Raw genomic sequence first — 22,323 nt, forward strand, 5'->3', positions numbered from 1 at the left:
ATAATGCTTCAACAAGATCACAGAATGAGAGGGAAAAAATGTAGCATAATGTATCTTTATACGTCGCATTATCATTAAATTCAAGCCGGTCAAACGCATCCTGCCAAACTGCACTTGTCTGATTTGGCTGTGACAAAATAACAGTACAAAGTACAGTACAGTGGCAATTTTATATTCCTCAGAAGACTGATGCTGCGTTAGAGACCTCGCTGCAATTTGACTTCATTTTGCTGCTGAGCTCAGGATTTTCACATGTAACTTAATGAGGAAAATCACACATTTCTGCTCCGTAAATCACACGTGGAGAAGCAAAAATTCTGAATTTTCCCCAAAAAGAAACAGATTTTTACATTCACCCCAAAATACTGTGTTTTTTAAATTATATAGAGTATGCGTCACATGCAGAACATGCAGTGACTCACAACTAAAATCAGCCTCAGTTTTATTCTTACAGTTTGTTCAGTGAGTGGAGAACAACAAGATGTGTTGTTTTGTTGCTTAATGTGTTTAAACAGGACTAGAGATGGCACGATACCACTTTTTTATGTCCGATACCGATACCATAAATTTGGATATCTGCCGATACCGATATGAATCCGATATAGTGTGTTTTTTAATCAATAAAACGTTTTTTTAATATCTTGCTGCATTTTGTATAAGTTTATACTCAAGTTTAAATAAATAACAACACTAAAGCTATTCTGTTATACCTGTATGTAAAAAATACAACAAAATATTTCATAGTTCAGCAAAACTGATCAATCTAATAAAGTTAAACTGCTCCATCCTCCCTATTCTGGTATTTTAAAGAGTACTTAGCAGAAATATCAAGCAACCTAACTAATAGGGTTGCAAACTCCCAGCAAAAAAAAAATAGGGAACCACCCTCCACCTCATGATGCTTAATCGATGTAATCAAATTTAATTTGATGCAGGGGGAAAATGCACAGAAAGAAATTATTTTTCAAGAATAATTAAATAGATTCAACATCTTTCTTCAACAGAATTGCAGACTGCACAGATGGTATCTTCCCAAAGGAAAAAGTAGTATAGCTTACTAGGGTATATTAGACTTAACAGTTACTATATACAGTAATAGACTTCTATATATTTTACATCAGATTAAAACTTTGGGTGTAAGATTCAGATAATTATTTATTAAAAGCTAGATATTTTAAATGAGAACAAGAAAGAAAAGTATGTCTTTGTGCCCCCTTTTCCCTGTTAATGCCCTATCGGCCCCCCTGGCTAAACTTTGCTAGATCCGCCCCTGCACAGTTACCAGCCGACAGCTGTAGAAAATGATCCTGGTGTAGAAAGTAATATTAAATAAATTCTAACAACACCTTATCAAGCTTAATAGTGCTGCTGTTGTTCAGCCGCTGGTTTCCTCTTTCTGGTGAGAAGTGGGCCAAAAACTAAGAAGAGAGACGGACTCTCGACAGAAAAGCCGATCAGCTGATCATTAAGCAGTTTCACGATTGAAGTAGCAGCAGGAGAGAGAGAGAGAGCGAGAGGCAGTCGCTCCATATATCTGTTGTTAAGCTTAACGTGGGAATGCTTTACAAACATTCAGAGATGAACTTACACACTTGCTTTACTTCTCTCTGGGATAACTTCCTCGGAGATGAAATGCTGGTTTGGTAGCAAGGCTACAAATACACACAGCGGCTCTATCATGTGACGCATACTGCAGCGACGTGCTACGGTTATGAGCCGAGTTACGCCATGTAGCAAGCTTTGTGAGGTGCTTTTTTGATATTTAATGGATCGGATTACATTTTTTATTTCTCGCCGATATCCGATCCAGTAATTTGGGTCAGTATCGGACCGATACCGATACGTAATATCGGATCGGTCCATCTCTAAACAGGACATTAAAAGGAACCTTTTAAGCTCATTTTCAGCTTTGTATTTTCAATTGTTCCTCAAGTTTGCACAATTCAAAGCTGAAAATAATCTCCACTGGTGCAGACTAGCCTAAATAATCTAACCAAATAATAATAATTATAGTAATAATAACCAAAAACAATATTTTTAGCTCCCATCCGCATTCTCTTAACACACCTTTCTTCTGATTGGCAGCTGCTCGTAACCGGAAGATTTGAAGTGAGGGTGGGTGGGGCCTGTGCTCACAGCTACAGCTGTATTATTATGGATATCCTGTCTCAATTATTAATAATACAGAACATAGACCACCATTTTAACTGGAAATAATGTACACACACAGTCTGGATACTTTATATAGTACACCTTGTTGTACTGGGTTGGACCCCTTGTGTCTCAGAGAAGCTTTAATTCTTAATGGCACAGATTCAAGAATGTGCTGGAAACATTTATCAGAGATCAAAGATTTACTGCCGATTTGTCAGCTGCACATCCATGATGTGAATCTCCTGCTCCACAACATCCCGAAGGTGACTGCTGGATGAAGATCTGGTGACTGTGGAGGCCATTTGAATGCAGTGAACTCACTGTTTTTTGAGAACCAGAATTGAGGTTGGTGACATGGTGGAAGCAGCCTTCAGAAGATGATTGCACTGTGGTCATAAAAGGGCAGATGTGGTCAGCAACGATATTCAGGTAGGCCGTGGTGTTAAAACAATCCTTACTTAGTACTAAGGGGCCCAAATGTCCACCGCAGCATTACACCACCAGACTGCACTGTTGATACAAGCAGAAACTGAGGCTACGTTCACACTGCAGGCGAAAGCGCATCAAATCTGATTTTTTTGACCCCATGCGACCCATATCCAATCATGGTGTGACAGTGTGAACGGCACAAATCCGATATTTTCAAATCCGACCTGGGTCACTTTCGTATGTGGTACTGAATCCGATACATATCTGATGTTTTAGAAACGGTCAAGTCGCATTAAATCCGTCTTTTACGTCACCGACACAAGACAGACGCCAATTATCAGCGCCGGAGAAGACATCGCGAACGCTTCCTGGCCATCCCATGTAGATGTCAGTGAAACTGTTGGGAAGACAACGTTGGAGAAACGTGAACATTTTATTTGTACTGTATAATCTGCAGATTCTGACAGAAATCTGCAGCTATCCTTTGAAGCACCGCTCCTCTAAAACAGCAATAAGGATCATTATTAGGTTATTTACATTATTATGTAAATAACAAAATAACTTAAAGCAAAAATTGGGAAACGTAAAATCCGAAGTCTTTATATTAAAGGCCATCAGTCAAACAATACTGTTTGCTCTGGGTCTAAACAGAGCGCGTTGTGTGTGACGTCTTCTTTTGCGCATGCAGGTCGCTTTGAGCGTTCACACTAGAGCGCGTTTGCTGTCGCATTTTATTTGTAGTGTGAACGAGCAGACAAAAAAAATCGGATTTGATCAAAAAAATCAGAATTGAGCATTAAGACCTGCAGTGTGAACGTAGCCTTAGTCTCATCAGAATTTTCCAATTCTGGCAAGCCTGTGTGAAATGTAGCCTCAGCATTTTGTTCTCAGCTGACAGATTTGCACCTGGTGTGGTCTTCTGCTGCTGTAGACCATCTCCTTCACAGTTCAGCTTGTTGTGCATTCAAACATCCTCTTCCACATACTTTCATTATTTGCCTTACTTTTCCTTTTCTGTTAGCTCAAATCAGCTAACAGCTTCTTGCATGAAGAAGGCATGTTCTACCAGAGAACTGCTGCTCACCACATATTTTCTTTTTTGGACCACTCTCTATGGGAAAACCCCATAAGATCCGCAGTTTTTGAAATGCTCAGACCAGGACATGTGGCACAGGAAATTATATTTTCTCCCAGGAAAATGTTGTCACGACCTTAATAAGAATAAAGGGAAGATAATAGACGGATGGATAAAGTGAAAGTCTTCACTGTCTGTCTGTCTTTCTTCTCTCACCCAAACCGGTCGCAGCAGATGGCCCCGCCCCTCCCTGAGCCTGGTTCTACTGGAGGTTTCTTCCTGTTAAAAGGGAGTTTTTCCTTCTCACTGTCGCCAAAGTGCTGCTCATAGGGGTCATATGATTGTTGGGTTTTTCTCTGTATGTATTACTGTAGGCTCTACCTTAGAATATAAAGCGCCTTGAGATGATTGTTGTTGTGATTTGGCGCTGTATAAAGAAAACTGAATTGAAAGTTTATACTTGGTTTGTCAGAATAATTGTTTAATATTATTGCTTTTTTTGCTAAAGGTTACCTTTAATTTGTTACTAGGTTTTTAACATTTAGCTGCTGTCCACCTAGTGTGAGCTACATTTGGAGAGGTGGAAACAGCCATCAACAGACTTTAAATACTGAAAATTGAAACAGTTTTTCCATCTTGTGTCCATGTTGATGCCACATGAATACAAAAAAGTTGCAATTCATGAATTCTAACAACCCAAGAAGCCACATGAATGCAGGGAAATTACCTCTGACTTTCTAAGATGTTTTTCCAACCTGGAGAGGCCACATTCATTTTCCCAGTGGGAAATCCATTTCTCCGATTACCTGACACCAAAAGCACAAACGTCAGAAGAAATTTGTTTTTAGTAAAGTAAAAAACTTGCAGAGCTCAGACATACAAGCACAAGAAGCACATGGGATAAATACAGATAACAGTAAACATAGTTGTATTTATAATAAAATTAGCTTATAAAAGAATAAAACAAATACTAAAATAGGAAGACTGTATAGACACATAATCGAGTTTCTTTGAATAAGCGGGTCCATCACTTTAGTTGAGCAAAGGTCTGAAGAAGCCTTTTGCACGAGAGTGAAAGTCTTAAATAAAAAAAATAAAAAAACGTAAAGCAGTTCAGTCGCCTTAGTTTTTCAGCCTCTTGAGACTGTAATCGCGCAGACATTCAGCCGAGCAAACTTGCATTGAACTGACACAACTGGAAACCCCCCTCCCCCCACTAGACACACTTAGCTTGACAAATCATTGACCTCCAAATTCAGAAAAAGCTAATGGCTCAGTCATACGAGAATAAGCAGAAAAATAAAATAAAAACATAAAAAAAATAATGAAAATATAAGAAAACAAATTAATTTGCAGCTCATCTTTATAGAAATGTTTTCAGCTGCTTTTTTAATGAGTCAATAAAGTCTGTACAGCATAAAGACACCTTGGTGCCACTGCCTGAAAAGCCCGATCCACACAGGCACGTGGGGCCAACAGCAGCCTCTGACCTGCTGTTGGCAGAAGCATGAAGTTTCAACAGTTCAAAGACATACTTCACCGTGTAGCGCTCTAATAGTTAAAGCTAAAATTTTTATATGAAACCTAAAATTTACTGGCAACCAATGAAGAGAAGTCAAAACATGAGTAATATGGGATCTTCTGTTATTGCTAATAACATTCTTGCTGCAGCATTCTGAGTCTGAAGGCAATCTAAAGCCGATTGGTCTGTTGCAGCAATCCAAATGAAAAGAGATAAAATCATGAATGATCAGCATTTTGTCTGCTAAAAAGTGATTGCTGATGTTTGTATGTGCTTTTTTTTAATTCTAATATATTTCTTTATATTAGTAAATAGGCTTTAGTTAACAGGATGTATGAAGGGGTAAATACACAGTGGCCTTGAGAGGTCAGTGCAACTTCAGAAAACATCAACCAATTGAAAATTGCTGCAAAACCACACAAAAACAACAGGGGCTGAATAAAACACAGCAGAAGTAGAAAAAAAATCTGAAAAACACAATTTAAGTATTTTTGGGGGAGACAGTAATGTGAGGAACAGCGGTGAAAATGACAGAAACCAAAACATGTGAAAGACTGTACTGAGAAACAAAGAAGCAGAGAATTATGAGTGTTGTGAGGGAGAAAGACATGAAATATAATGTGTTTTAATGACAAGTCAAATAATACTGTAGATACATTAGCTGCTTACTGTTGGCTTCTGCTACTGTCCTGTCATGTTACGGTCTCCCTAAAAAACACTTCTGCTGTGCTTTGTGCCTTTTTGTGCCATTTTTTGTATTTATTGTAGATACAAAAAATATCAGCTCTCCCTTGAAAAAGATATTCGTCTTCTACAGCCGTATTTCATATACCCTGCCTGGGGCGGGGTACCTGACTGGGTGTTTTGGTTGTGTTGCTCGTCTGCTACCTTGGAGACTGTGTTCCAGGGTGGCTTGGGCCTCTTTGTGGGGGTTCTGTCGGGTGTTGAGAGGTTCTCAGAGGTGCAAGTCCCCATCGTTGGCTCACCGTGGAGTGGAAAGCATGGAGTGGGGTCGGCTGCCCACTGCCTCTGGCCCCCTGGCACTCCCACCCTTGACTGTGGGAGCTCAGGTATCAGGACGTGTATCCTCAGATTGTCAGCTCTCCTGGGTGAGAGCTCGTCTGCAGCAGTGGCCCAGCGTGTCCGTTTGCTTCACCCTCCTCCTTTTCTCTTTTTTGTTCTGTCCCTTTACTTTTTCTATTCCTCTGCTTTCTTCTTCTTTTAGCCAATCTGGCCTTCACCCCCAGTCCGCTCCAGCATAATATCCCCAGGCAATAATATGAATAATAAATTAAAATTAATAAATAAAATAGAAACATTAAGAAGAGAGAGTCTACAGAGAGTGTTGGAAAAGCAAATGTGTTTGGCACAACAAAGCATTCAGACCATGACTCTGCCTGCAGGACAGGTTTAAAAAATAAACAATAAAAAAGACATTTGTAACGTCACCTCCGAAACAGGTTAGTTTGCAGCATAAGTTGCCATGGTGATATACCCGGTAAAAAACTGAATCACCTTCGTCGTACTGAAAACCCGAGTTAACCCTAAAAGTACCCGGATGCAGATTATATCCTGCTTTGTAGTGCAGGCCTCTGGTAGCCTGCTACCACTCAATCAAGAACCGCGACCTGTGAACAGCAGCCCATGTGGTAATAACATCCTAATGTAAAATAATAATATAATATTCATATCGACTTACAAATATGAGCACACTTCTTGACATTCCCGTTCAAATAAAACTGCCGCTAAACAAACCTTCACTGAGGAAAAGGCACAGCTGCTGTCACTTAGCAGGCTTGATAGCTAATTAGCTACTCCGCCGCAGCACAGCTTGAAAACTCACCGGCAAATGTCACTTCAGTCCCTTTAAAAGTTGTTGTGGCTCTTTCAAAAACCAGAAAGTCTAAACAGAAGTTTGGAGTTTCACACTTCAGCCAACTTTGCTAATATATTTTTCGCTCTTGTTTCCTTTTCCTGCAGAGCTTCCGGCCGTCCAGCTGCTATCAATCAAACACTGACTCATCCGCTAAGAAGTAATGAACAAGGGCGGATGGAGACAAAACCCACCTGTATCCTGGCAAAGACTAAAAGATTGTGAGTGTGGTTTTTTTTGTTTGTTTGAGGCGTGGGGACATATTTTGTTGCATATTTGAGATGTGCACATTGATAAGGTTTCAGCCTTTATATAGTATTCTGAAGTTGTCTTGTATGCATTGATTTTATTCCTGTTTCATATTCCATTAGCTTTGGAACTAAAGCCAGGAGTGGCAGGAAAGCATGCGGCTGATGCAGGCCATGTATGAGGATAGTGAGACAGTAGGAGTGACAGATGGGGCTGAGGTTACACCTTGCAATAGTGATTGACAGGTGAGGTCAAAAAAGGGAGTCTCTGTGGACTATAATGTTCACAGAGAACTTTGTGATCAGTTGTGAGATTAGAGAGCAAAACAAGTTTAAATACTTGGGGTCAAGGCACAGGGCACAAGAGAGGTGAGGAGCATGCAGGTAGGCTGGAGTGGGTGGAGACCACCAGTGTCAGAACGGTAGCAGAAAGAGTCAAAGGAAAGATTTATGAGCTGGTAATGAGACTTGCTATGATGTGTGGTTTGGAGTTTGTGGCACAAAGAAAAAGACAGCTGGAAGTGTTCTGTGGGATGGACAGAATTAGAAATGAGTATACAGGGAGACATGCATACAGAGGGAGAGCTCAGGTTGAACTGTTTGGAGAGAAAGTTAGAGAGGTGAGCCTGAGAAGGTTTGGACATGTGCAGAGGAGGGATCATGACTATATAAGGATGTCAAAGATGGAGCTGCTAGGCTGGGCGAAAGAGGAAGACCACAGAGGAAACTGAGGGTGAGATACAAACACAGAATCCACTTTTTCCCCTTAAGAAAATAAATCATAAATTGTCTTTATTTTATTTTTACAATTCTTCTTTATTACAATTAAACGTCTTTTAATGAGCCATGCACTGCATTTATCAGGCAGCGGTGAAAACACACTCGACCTCTTTGTAGTGCCTGTCCAAACTGCTCACACAGGACAATGTTATCGTGAATAAACACTCCAGAACAGAAAATGCCATTTACCTTTTGTTATTCTGTTTATCTTTTGGAAAGTTTCCTGGTTTTAATATTTTGTTCTACCATGAACCTGGATAAAAGATGCTTTTATATTGCTACTAGCCTGCGATACAGTGGTGTTAACCGCTGGATCTACTGAGGAACTTCCCCTGAACTGTGACAAATGATTGAGAGTAATGTCTAAATTCCCTCCTGGGGAAATCCTAATTGTTATCGTATTCTGAATCTGCATAGGTGAAGTGTTAGATATACACTATATAAGGGAGCGAGTAGCTCACAACTGTACTCAAGTACAGTACTTGAGCAAGTTTACGTTCCCTGAAGTGGTGACTGTGTTCAGATTATTGATTCATTAGCTGGTTGATTGGGTGGATGTTTGATGAGAGAGGCAGCAGGTAAATGGCGATATGCAAGGACGGAGCGGTGGATAAGGAAAAATAACAGACAGATGGAGGGGCAGACAGCCTGCCAGACTGATTGTTGCTGTATTGACCATGCGTTTGGTCAATACATCGCTCTGTCTGAAACATTATCTGCCACTATCGGGTTTTCCCAAGCTGTGTGCAAAAACAGAAAGACCGCTCAACTTGTGTTTTCAGTACGTGCATGTGGCACGGTTCATATATGCACAGATGTGTCCAGGACGTATCTGTGGATTTGATTTCCAAATACGAACAGATTCCTGCCTGATCAACCCGGTCGGGAGCAGGCAACTGCAATATTCCGGTCGAGCGTCTACGCATAGAGGTGCACGGCTTCACTTGCACTCTCCTCCTCCCTGCATCGCTCCGTTTTGTGAGTTCGTGTATATATGTGTGTGTGTGTGCCTTCGCTCCTGTCAGTCCACTTAAGGGCCTTTGGTTTCAGAGGAGGCCATTGTATTTCCTCCATTGCCTAGCAACCATCACCAAGGCCAGCAGTCCATTGTTGCGGAGGCTGAGCACCTGAATTGCCTGCTGCCTGTTTCTACTTTTCAAAATTGTACTGTAATTTCACAAAGTGGTGTTTCAGCATTAGAAAGAGAGAGAGAGAGAAAGAGCAAGAGAGGCAGCCTCGCTCCAAATTGGAGGGTTATGAAAATTAGGGTAAGCTTCGTTTGTTGGTTTCACATCAGGAGCTGCGTGCGTTTTGCAAAAGCCCAACAAACATATTGTGCCGGCGAGGAATGAAAACAAACACTGTGATTTGTATAGTGTAGTGTGTTCAACCTATAGTGTGTGTGTGTGTGTGACAGAGAGAGAGATGGAGGCAGATAAAGAGATTGATGAAGACAGGAATGGAAAGATAAAGAGATTAGTTGTAGGTTTACTGCAAGTGTTTATGGCCTCCTAGTTTGTTGAAATGCACTTTATGGACCGAGAGGCTGATAAAGCGAGAGCTAAACCCACAGAGATAGTCAGACAAAGAGCGCAGAGATGTGGAGATACAGAGAGAGAAAAATGGAGAAAATGGGAAAAAAAATATGAACAGAGCAACATGTAGTGGGCGGAGCTTAAGTGCTGAAAAGGTTTATGGGCTAGATTTTTCTCAGTGACGTCACTTTTACACAGTTTCCTTGAATAGCACCTGTGTGCATGGGGGCTGTCTGTCTGTCAGTCCTGAGTAAAAACATAACCCATGCCAGCAAAAACACATCTATCAGTGTTCTCCACTGGGCAATGGAGACAGACTGTGCCTTTTTCCTCAGAGGCCAATACAGACTCTGTTGTCTTTAGGTCTCACCGATTGGCCCCCTCAACGCTTCCATTTTCTCAACCGCCCGCCCCCCCCCAACTCAATCATTTCAGCATCTTTTCTGAGAGCCTTTGAAATTTTTTTCAATTCTCCTTTATAAAGTAAAGGGGTTTTTTCACCTTCTTTCTCTTCGGGCAGTGAAATTGCTCTTTTTTGTGCGCCGGGAATCGACGCCCTTGTGGATGACCCCAGGTGTCTAATTCAGAAATGGTAAGTGCCACCAATTTTACCGTGAAAGAAATCTGCGTCTCATTACACTGAATATTCTTGTATTGTTTTTCTTATCTTTCGTTTGTCGCCTTTTAAATATTTTGCGTTGCAGAAATCTAGGTTTGCTTTTCCAAAGACTAATAATTTGTGACCGTTTTGCCATTGTCTGTCGATGTCACCGACTTTCTCTTATTGATTTTCAATTGTGCAACTGGTCCATTCTGTGTCTGCATCCTCGCATTTGGCATCAAATTGCTGCACAGAGATGTAACATCCTGGCAAATCAGGCTATTCTCACTTATTCACTATGAGAGGTGCTTAAATGCACTAATAATACTGTCTAAGACACACACACACCTAAGACTGCCATGCATCTTACACTCTGTACAGGCATACACACTCAAGCGAATCAGGTTTCATTGTATGTACACACACACACACACTCACTCAGATGGTCTGGTGAGATGGCAGCGCTATTGGCTGATGTGCTCTCAAGTTTCAGTAAATACTTACTACATTCTCTGCATAAATAGTGGGATTTAAACGTACTTGGAATCAGTTTACACACTGAAATTTTACACAAATTGAAGGGGCAGAAAAAAAATGAAGATTTGAGCCATTAGCTGTTTTTATCAGCTTGAACTAAAGAGGATAATCTCACTGCAAACGGCTTTTTTTCCCTTGCAAGCATTTAAATATATAGGCTTATTGCTCTAATATAACAAATAAAGTGAAAGCGCTGGTCTTAAATAACACGAGCATCTAACGTGCCCGTGTAATTCATTAACCGCAATGTTTCCATTGCTGTAATATGTGCCTATGCAGCTAAAGCATTAACTAAATGGCAATTTGCCAATAAGAAAAGACCGTCCGCCCTCAAAAGCTGACTGCAGAGGTCCAAAACGCTCCTATTGATGTTAAATTATTGATCATTATCGATGACATAAAAAAAAAAAAACAACTTACCTGCATCCGCAGACTTTGTTGACTTTGTGGAACAAGGTGCAGCGTTAAATTAATGCAGTTGGTTTATTCAGGGAGATAAAGGTGTTGTTTTTCTTTCTCGTGGAAAATAATACACATATTTTTCAGATTCCTAAAGTATTTAACGAAAACAGACGGAAAATGAAGAAAATCCTGTGGCGACAGATCACACAGCCTCAGAGTGTTCGCGTTTGTTCCTGCTTCCACGAGTGCAACTAATCATCTTTTTTTTTTTATCGATTAATCTGGAGATTATTTTTTAGTTTGGTCTAAACAATGAAGGAATATTAGAATATCCTGTTTTCTATTAATTGTTCATTACGCGATAAGAATAGAAGCTTCGTCTTTTGAGCAGAGATTTGAAATTTTTTCCTTAAAATATGACTTAAAGCAATTACCAGGCACACTGCTGCTCTCCTTCACACTGCAGCATTTTACATTACTCTGTTGTTTAATCAGAAGGGATTTATTTCCAATTGTTGTGCTAAATGTTTCAAATCTATTCATATCATTTCAGAGGAGTCCTTACGTTCATTTCTTGCAGTCACATTGCTGATGGACAGCTGAGTTTATTCATGTTGATGTTGGTACATAAGAACACCACGCGACAGCTGGTTAGAGGGTGTTTTCTCTCTGTTTCAGCTCGCAGGGTGGTCAGGAGCCGCGCTGAGCCTTGGATCACACCGTTTGTACCCGGCAGATAACCCTGACGGTGACCCCGGGCCCTGCCTCAAACCTCCGTGCCTTCGTCCATCCCTTTGGCCTCGTCCTTCCTCCAGAACATCACGCTCGCAAACACTTAACCCTCCGCTAGTTCCATATTTAAAGAGAGAGAAACTGCAGGAGTAAAATTGTACTTAATAATACAAGTTAGAGTCAAAAAGGAATAAAATTCTGTATTCAAGCCAGCAGAGATGTAAGATGAAGGCTTTGTGATTCCTTTCAAATACGAAAGATAATGGTCACACAGAGATAACTGCAGTAATTGAAATAATAACCCACACAGTTTGTCTATTTTTTTTTTTTTTTTTTTTTTTAAGCGTGTTTCTTTTGATACTGGTTTCAAGCACTTTTACAGATGGTTTCTTGACAGGCTGCCAACTGAAATCGTTTAATCTCTGTGAGCACAAGGAGAAGGCCGCCAAGCACAGCCAGTTCTGCTGTGAAGCTCCGGCCTTCAACTGAGCAAACTTTGTATGAAGGTGGTTTCCCTGAAAGCTCCTTCAGCCCGCGCCTGTCTTTACAGGAAGATTTGGATTGTATGTTAGCTCAAGGAGGCCACCTTGAGTATGGCCCAAAACTTGGCAGTGACACATCAACACTAGAAGAACCCAACAGAGTTAACTGTGTTTTATTCAGATGTACTTAGCTGCTTAACCCTGTGATTATTTAACTGATGCTTTTTGCATCAGGAACGAAAATTATTGTATTTGAAGTTAAAGAAAGAAGCTGTTTGATGGGTGAAAGAGGTGAATCCCTTAACTGTATGGATGTGGAAGTCCACAGCAGCATGGAAGACTAGTGATTTTGTTGTTTGTTGTTTAAAAGGACAACAAATCATTGTCTCCCGCATTGCTGTGTGACACAAGCTGCAGGACTAACTCATGTTTTTTCAGGACACACAGATTTTCTTTTGAGACACTGGATTTTAAAAAAAGTAAAGTCCTCCAGTCTCCTCCATAGGAAGCGAAGCACTCTGATGCCTTACTATTGTGTGCAGCAGACCTATTAGAATAAAAGGAGGTTGTGTAAACCTTTATCCCGATTTAGAAATGGCATAAGTTCGGATCACAAGCTTAATTTTATTCTAACTGGGACCCATAATGTACTGTTTGCAATAAAACTCATTCGCAGCATGCAAAATACCAATGCTACTGGGAAGATGGAAAGGATATCAGCCTTTTTCTTTGCTATTGTCAAGAGTTTATATTCTATTTTGTTTCAGAATGATATCTATATTTAAATGTCTTCTGTATAGGGATTGAGTCCAGGCCCATAAATGGAGGGCGTGTGTAGGTGATGTATTTTTCCTTCCTTTCTGTGTTGATGTGAGATGATTACAAACCGAAAGCACACAAAATGTTAACTTAAACTTATTAGAATTGCCTTTTTATCATAAACTGAAGTATTTCAATAACAAACTGCCTTAAGTGTTAAAATCATTATTGCAGCACATCTTTACAGTGTATTGCTTCGGAAGCTTGTTGTGAACATATTCATGAAAACATTTTTGCTATGTATCGGCTAAAACTGTCAACATGAAAAATAAAAACATCTGCTACCTCTTTACATGCTTGTGGAGATTTTTTTCTCTAAACCTAAAGGTTGCTGTGATTAAACAGATGAGTGTCTGTTTAATTTAATTACGGATCTGAATCCACCAATGAGGGTTAAAGGATTATTTAAAAAATTTTAAATAGCAAATTAACTCAAACTCAAGATGGCTTTCAAACCTGTTAATAATGGCGTTCTCTGAGTGGATTAGGAAAATACTGTTATTTCTGTAGATTAAAATGGCCTTAGTTTAGGTGGAGTCTAGTACATCACCTGCTGAAAGTTCTCCGGTGTGTTGAACCAGAGATTTGACCTGATCCTGCAGCACTGCAGTGCTTTGGCCTGTGCGCTGAAGAATATTCAGTCTCTCAACCAGAGGCTGGATGCTGGACCTGCTGATTGTGAGAAATTACTGTAAAAATACAAGTGACAAGAAAGAGAGAAATAATAAGTTCAGAGTACAGCGATGATGTCAAGAAAACTGACAACAGGGTGAAAAATGCATTTTTTAAAAAATATAAATAAAGATCTAGATTACGTTCATTCATTTTACAATGATTTATGGGGTTTACAAAAAGGTCTATAAAATTACAGTATAATGGTAATCCAACAACTATCAGGATTATATGATAAACCTTTCAAACTGTGTTTTTTCTTATTATCTTATCATTGTAGAGACCAGTGACTGCTGCAGGGGCCAGTTCTTTCATTTAAAAGGGGAATTTACAGTAATTCACACATAAATTATGTAAAAGAAAAGTTGAAATGTAGACGCTGAAATGTTGATTGGAAATTTTGTTTCACTTACACACTGATTATCATATATTATGGTGGGTATTTGATCTTCAACCATTTACATCATATGAACTCTCTTGTAATCAGTGGAAATATACATCTTACTCAATAAAAAGAGTGGGTGTGGGGTGTGGGGGGGAGTCAGTGAGGCAGTACTGAAACTAGGAGAGATTACATAAAAATGGAAGCACACTGCACAAAATCACAGCAAATGAAAATAAGAAAAACATGAAAACAGAAGAAAAAGAAAGTCAGTGTGTTTACTTTAACCATATAAGCAATACCTTCTTTGTCTACAGACATACAAAGAAACACAAGAGAAACTCTGCAAGCAGAGGAGGGGGGACACACCTTAGTCCTTGGTGTTCTTGCACCTATCAGTCCTGGTTAAAGAGCTTGGTAACAGTGGGGATAAAGAACGTTTATTTTAACAGGAAGACATGTCCAACAGAACCAGCAGTTAAGTGTCCATTGACAGGGATGGCAGGAAGGAGAGAACACAAACAACAAGGGAGTAGACAGATGTTAATGACATGCAATAGTGCCACTTAAACCTGTGGACACTGACACAACTGCCCAGTACATCAATGGAAGCATCCCAGCAGCTTTAGCCTGTAGTAGCATAACTAAGAAATGGTGCAGGGTCACCTGATCCGGCCCTAAATATAAACTTTATCAAAAAGGAAAGTATGAAGCCTGATCTGAAAATAGAAAGAGTTGGATCCATACAGGGCTCTGATAATGTGAGGTATTTAAGATGTGATGGCGCCTGATCGTTCGGGACATTTTGTGTTTCAACTCCTTGTTTATACATTCACTGCAGCATTTTAGATCAACTACATGTTACGTGCAGGCAGGAATGGTGAACCCAAAGTGCAGACGCTCGGAGGCACGATGTAAACTCAAAAAAGGTAACAAAACTGAGACTCCAAATAAACTCAGGCAAGCAGACAGACCACACAGCATCGAAAATGGTAGATCGAGACACAGAAACAGAAAAACACAGGGCTTAAATACACAGTGGGAGCAATCAGGGAATGGGTAACGGGGGAAACACAGCTGGGGCAAATCAGGCCTAACGAGACAGGGGAAGCAAAACCAGATACATTAACATCAGACATGGACCTTCAAAATAAAACAGGAAACAACACAGACTGAACTAAAAACACAGACTCACATGCAGGCACTGCAACAGAGGGAACCGAGACGTAAACCATAAGACAGAACACAGACAAAGAAACCAAAGACTAGAAATAATAAATAATATCATAAACTCAAACCTCTGGGTCAACGACCCAGGCATCCTAACACTACAGGCTTCTCAGGGGGCTTTTCAAACAACCTGATAACGAGGTGTTGTAGAATAGTCCGGCCTCCAAGTAACAAATGCATGCACTTGTTTTTCAGGATTACCCTGAGGCAGATGTTACTAATTTTATCAATATTACACAGACAAAAGAAGGCCATAAATGACCCCAAGGTTCCTCATAGTAGTACTGGAGGCCAAGGCCAAGGTAATGTAAAGGTAAGTTAAAGAAAACCTTTTAAAGAATAACCTTAGAAATCCTGTCAGTCTTTGTGAACATTTAAAGTTGTATTTTTCTTTTTTCAATAATCAACATTGGGTTATATATTAAACTATATATTACCGACAATATAAAAATATGCAGTTTTGATTATCTATGAATACGAGACCTGACTAACTTCATTGGTGAGATGAAGTTAGTCACATCTGTCTACTAAACCTGGGATGCAGCATCATCAGATGATGCCTAAAAGTGTTGAATCAACATTAAGCTCAGACGTTTCACTTTTTTTCACATTTTATCACTAACAAAATCAAATATGTATGTTTATCCCTGATTTGATTGATTGGTAATTAATTTCAACATGTGAACAATATACAAGATAAGATAAGATAAGATAAGATAACTCTTTATTGTCATTGCACAGTCATACATAGTACAATAGTACAATGAAATTGGAAAACTGTCCTACGTCGGCACTACATATAACACAACACGACACGATATGACACATCACAACGCAACACAAACAACACAACACAGTATAATAACTTAGTAATAAAAAAGAAGAATAAGTGTATTTGTATTGCACACTGTTATTATTGCACATTAATTATTATTGCACCTTGTTATAAATATAAATATTATTATTGTTTTAAACATTGTTACCTCCCCCCTAAAAAAGTCCAGGGAGGTAGCCAATCAGGTCAGCTATTTATACAAGTACATTTAGAAAAGAAAATAAGAAAGAAAAAAAATACTGTACAAATTACATACAAAAAAAATTATTAATTTACATGTTGAAAGGGAGTGGGAAGAAGTAAACACTTATTTAATCCCACCCCTTTGCCATAAATTATCAGTTAATATTTAGTCAGCTTCCTTACTGATATAATTTGTAATAAAAATAGCGAACAGATTTCTGATATACTATATATTCTCACAGCCACATTTGCACTGTGAGAATCCCTGTGATATTTATCCATCTTAATTCTTTTGCTGTGAGTTAGCCGATTTAAAAAAGGTACCATCTGTAGTGATATCTGTCTTTTGTAACTGGAAATATATGGGACTTGTCTTGCAGTGCCCAAACACCATGAAAAATGCAGCAGCAATGTCATTTTTCCTCAAATGCTCAAAATGAACAAACAGATAAAAAATAAACATGCAGCAACCTGTGTGGCGGAAAAATGAAACATCACCAAAGTGCTAAAAACTGTAATTCTTCAAATGCCCACTCCAAGAGCTGCCCAGTGTCCACAGACTCAACTTTACAGCAGGAACAGACATGCTTATTGCCCGGTAATTTTAGACATTTTAGACTTCAAAAGCTAAATTCGCCTAAATGGCAAATATAAAAGGGTTAATTTTTCTAATAACTTAATTGTTTAATTTTTATTGGGACTTACAGTTTGTTATTTGGGCTCTGGAGCTTTGACTGACAGGCGGATGTCAACACAAAGCGCTGTGCCCAACAGCTGTCTGCTGAGCTTTGAGTCATTAGTTGATGTGTGTCGCTAATTATCAGGTGTGTGTTTGTACCTGTTTAGACATCTTTGTGGGGACAGAAAAATTAAATGTTTCTATACTTGTGAGGACAAAAGTGACTGTCCTCACAAGATTGACGGCATTTCTGAGACTCAAAATGTGGTTTTAGTGTCAGAGTTACAATTAGGCTGTGGTTAGGTTTAGGATAAGGGTTAGCAGTGTTGGGGAGTAACGGAATACATGTACCGCCGTTACGTATTTAAAATACAAAATATGAGTAACTGTATTCCGTTACAGTTACCGTTTAAAAAGGTGGTATTTAGAATACAGTTACTTTGTTGAAATAAATGGATTACACGGCGGTACTTCCCTGTTTCATATTGTGGCGGGTCAGGACTGTTTGGGTTTTGTTTGACAGCTACGTTCTGTTGTTCCAGGTGGCAGCGTTACGGTTGCCATGGTTACAGAGTGACGCTCTCTCTCTGCGTGTTTCCTGGGTGAGAGAGGCCTTTTTGTTGTTGTTGTGCTAAGCTAACAGGCAGAATGCTACAGGTATAGCTCTAAAGAATGTAGCATCATAGGCAGTGTAGTCCGTGCTGCAGGGAGAATGGACTGCCATACACGTTATGTGTCTGTGAGCGAGGGAGGGAGAAAAAGGAAAAGTACGAGCTGTCATCGAGCAAAAACGGGAGCTGGAAGCATGTAAATATAATAATAACCACTGCAGCCAAGAAGAGAGCCTGACGAGCCCAGTTGTAAGTAAGCTATTAAGACTCGACTGTACACCGTGTTCGTGTTTTCCTCCAAAAACAATAAGTTCTGTTGGAGCAGCCTTTCAACGCCTCTCTCTGTCTCTGCTAGCAAAGTTGACCCAGACAACAAAGTAAAGCTAGTTTTCAGCTACGAGCCGACACAGAACCCACCGTATTAGCCAGAGGTCCCTTTACTACGGTTCGGAGCCGCGGACCTTCAGTAACAGTAATAAATCACAGCAATAGTACATTCATGTAGTTGTAAACAGCATGATAATATATTAAGTAATCCAAAGTATTCAGAATTGAGAATACATTTTGGGGCATGTATTCTGTAATGGAATACATTTTAAAAGTAACCTTCCCAACACTGAGGGTTAGGCATTTATTTTTAATGGTTAGGGTAAGCAACTAGGGAAGCATTATGTCAATTAGATGTGATAATTGATATACAGTGTGTGGTTTTGGGTAGAAACTGTCATGTGACTTGTGGGTCCATTTTGGTAGAAAATATACATTCTTACATGAAACTGCTTAACATTTTTCTATTTTTAAGTAACATACTTTTGGAAAGCGACCATACACTGGGCTTTTCAGATATATGTTTGTGGCAGTGTGACCAACACATATGGTGAGTGTCATTTCACTCTGTTATACTCACACAAAGGCACACATCTCTGCAGACCAGTCAAAAAGCAGGTAAGTCACATCAAAAGAATCAAGATGGGGATATGTAGCAACACCTGCACAAGAGAAAGGAAAAAAAATACGGTTCCTTTAATCTCGCTGAATAAATCTTTGGACTGTTAAAATTATTTGTGAAGTCTTATCTTTTTCTTTAAACCCATTGTGCTCCCTTTTTCACCCTTTATTGTTACAGCAGCAAGCAAGGTTGGATATACTGTGTCTGTAGTGTCACTATGGCAACCTGCATATCTGCCTGGCTTTGTACCTCCTGATATTGCACTGCACTCCTTTGAGCATAATGAAGTGATTACAAAGAAACTTTCATATCTGTAGCATGTAAAAACTGTCTTTGTGATGTTTGCTTGTGTTAAGTCTGATGTGTTGTAGTGCCCAGAATGCTTTGGGTGTTATTTTTTTTCTTTCAAACCACATTTGCACTGTGAGAAACTGCAACAAAGTCAGCTGAAGTCAAAATACGTGGTGATCTGGACAACTGGAACTGAACAAATGCAGCTTATCGCACAGAGGATTTGCCTTTAACCTCCTAGGACCTGGCATCCACATCACATTTATGGTCATTTACCCAAATACTCAGTTTTCCTCTACAAGGGCCTGATATCCACTTACGAGGACATTATACTACAACTGTTCTATCGAATTTTAAACAAATATCCTAATTTGTGGCTCACGTTTTTCTTAGAAACAAAAACTGTGTAAAAAGAAATCTGGTAATTCTTTGTTTTTACATTCATCGGGCCCTAATATGCCCAAATATCAAAGAGAAATTAAAAATGCATGCAGTGGAGGAGTTCGGGTCTTAGGAGGTTAATGTTAATACAGAGGTAGTTTGCACAAGAGTAGCTCAGCATCAGAGGTCTAGAAGTTCAGGTTTAAGTTCAGGAGGCCTAAAAACTTTGAACCTGCCATAGCCTTGGTTTGTGTTTAAGACTGGAGGTAGCCATCACTTAAGTATGCATTTATTTAAAAAAAAAAAAAAAAAAAAAGATTTAATCTTAAGTGGGACTTTTTTGCAACAATGTCTATTTTTCACACTCAATTTAATGTCATTACATGTACATTAAAACTTATAGATCACAGTGAAATTCTGCTTTTTTTTCAGCAATTTTCACACTTTGCAAAGCCGTCCAACAGGCCAGACCTTTGGTAAGCCTGCGGAGCACATGTTTGACACCCCTGTTCTACACAATATTCACATTAGTGTACTTAAACGAATCCACCATCTGGCAGATCTTACAAATGCTTTGATTCCACTCTGACTACTACACTGGACTAGCTATAAAGACTCGAATGCCCTAAATCATATCCAAAAGGAGTTGCTCCCCGCTGGCCCTTAGAGACAGTGCAGGTTAAAAGCACTACCACACTTTCTTTTAAATACAATATATGCTCACTACGGAGCTTTGAAGGGTGGCTGTAGCTCCGGACATAGATCAGGTCACCTACTGATTTGGAGATTGGCAGTTTGATCTCTAGTTGTTCCAGTGTGCATGTCAACTATCCTTGGGCAAGATACAAGAAAGCATAAAACAGTACGAGTATGAGCTCGTATGAGTGAATGAATGAGGCTTGTTGTATAAAGTGCTTTGAGTGCTGTGCGAGAATAGAAACGCACTATATAAGTGTCAGTCCATTTACTAAAGATGTTTATCAGAACTACTTTCATCTTTCTACTATTTTGCTTTTATCCTTTAACCAGATTACACATTGCTTGAAGTCATTTCTCTACCAACACTTGATTTCAGTTCACAGTAAGAATAGCTTTCAGTTTACCAGAATGACACCAGAATACCAACATGAACAGCTTTTATATGAGTTTCAAACACATGGGTCAAAAGCGCGAGTGGATCCGTGACTGCCCTCTGTTGGTCTTGTAACGTTTTTTTGTTTGTTTGTTTTACAAAAACCAAAACTCAAACAAAGATATTCCTAGTTGTTAAAAGTAAAATTCAACAAACTCAACACATAAATCCTCAAAAACAACAACAACAACAACAAAAAAAGCCTAAAATATGGACCAAGATAAAGAGAAATGCTGCTCTTTTCACCTTCGCCTTATCTTCAGCAGCAGACTGTCACATCTTATGTTGTAATTTATGACAGGGAACAGCTATTCCCTGTAAACTAGGTAAGATTACATATGATGCAGAAGTCATATTAGAGCCAGTTCACACCAGTAAGTGTACTATAAGCAGACAAAATTATTAAAATTAAAGACACACATTCATCTCCTGTCTCCAGGTCATGCAGTGAAATTAGAATAGCAATTGAAAACGAGTCTGTGTATACTTATGCCAAAGCATAAGAGTAACTGAGAGATGATGGGATGTGTTATCAGAAATCACAGCATCTCTGTCATAGAGACTGAATGAGCATGAATTTTTGAAGATGTGTCATAAACCTCAGGCACACTGTCTCGCTATGGATTTTAAGCACGATTAGATGACAGTGTAATAAACACAGGAAATGTTTAAATTTAGGATGTGAGCACAAATAAACAACACTGTTTTCCCTCAAATGTGACGTGTTTAATAAGTCTTCAGATTACAGACGGCAAGTGAGTGAATGTTTCTACTCGTCTCACCAGAATCTAAAAGAAGACAATTTAACACTGAATACAAAGTTTTCTACGAAATCCTAATGCACTCAGCAACAAATCATTGGAAATGGCAAGAAAACCCTATGATATATGTAAAGTGTGTCTATGTCATGTCCCATTGTTTGCCTTGCTAAAATCAAAGTATTTGATTTTTTTTAAACATCATTTTTGTTTTACATGTACAGACTATATGTAATTATTACCTACAGTTCAAAAAGAAATTAAGTAAAAAATAATGAGATACTGATGATCACATTCAAAATTATATGGACAAAAATGGTTTTGTGAAGTTATTCCAAAACACGCACCAAAAAAGGTGCGTGTTTTGGAATATACGTGTTAATTATAATATAATTTAACACGTGTTAAATTATATTATATATTTAATATAATTTAACACGTGTGCTGAAATATTAGCTGCAGTGTTATAGGTTTATTTTAAATAAATCATACACTCCACTTGCAATGGAAGTGAGTGGAGTCGGGTGGGGTCCTCGTAGATGAATCAGGTTTCTTCTACTATCACTGCAATTTTTGCACATTGCCTCACAGCACATTGCTGCAGTTGTATTCGAGTCTTTGGGGCTCTGGTGGCTCCAAGAAGTTAAGAAGCCTGGAGAACTTTTCCTGAAGACTATTTACACAAATGACAAGAAAGGTGCCTAAGAGAGTTCAACTAAATAAAGGTGGTTATACCAAATACTACCTTTCAAGCTTGTTAGTTGTATAAACTTGTTTTTGTGTGTGTACTGTATTTCCATGTATGTTTGCACATGTTTCAATAAACCACTGCACCATTTTTGTTTTTTTTTCCAAACAAAATATGGAGAAATGACAAGTTGCACAGTGCTTTAAGTGCAGGTATCTTAAAACTACACCATTATAAACCTAAATGTGCCTGTTTGTGTAAAATTTTTTGAGGCTTTTAACTTGCTGTGATAAAAATGATAGTTTTTATTTCTTATAATTATTTTCATCTTTATTTAGTTATT

General features: G+C 39.0%; 1 protein-coding gene and 1 long non-coding RNA gene across 3 annotated transcripts in view; one reads left to right on the plus strand and one right to left on the minus strand.

Annotated features, from left to right (window-relative positions):
- Positions 1-7,033, minus strand: part of ntrk1 (neurotrophic tyrosine kinase, receptor, type 1) — a 108,444-nt gene extending 101,411 nt beyond the window's left edge. Inside the window, exon 1 of the mRNA XM_085178293.1 lies at positions 7,024-7,033. The gene's annotated coding sequence lies outside the window, so the exon portion shown is untranslated. The remainder of the gene's footprint in view (positions 1-7,023) is intronic.
- On the plus strand, positions 6,880-12,703 carry LOC146509064 (uncharacterized). 2 transcript variants are annotated; one of them, XR_014876963.1, is made up of 4 exons: positions 6,880-7,274; positions 7,425-7,547; positions 10,137-10,208; positions 11,835-12,703. It is a non-coding gene; the product is annotated as an uncharacterized LOC146509064 (long non-coding RNA). The 2 variants fall into 2 exon arrangements; XR_014876962.1 differs by lacking the exon at positions 7,425-7,547 and having other exon boundaries at positions 6,893-7,274.
- The last annotated feature ends 9,620 nt before the right edge of the window (positions 12,704-22,323 follow it).

The sequence above is a fragment of the Neolamprologus multifasciatus genome, chromosome 11, assembly GCF_963576455.1.
Source record: "Neolamprologus multifasciatus chromosome 11, fNeoMul1.2, whole genome shotgun sequence".
NCBI classification, from domain to species: Eukaryota; Metazoa; Chordata; class Actinopteri; order Cichliformes; family Cichlidae; genus Neolamprologus; species Neolamprologus multifasciatus.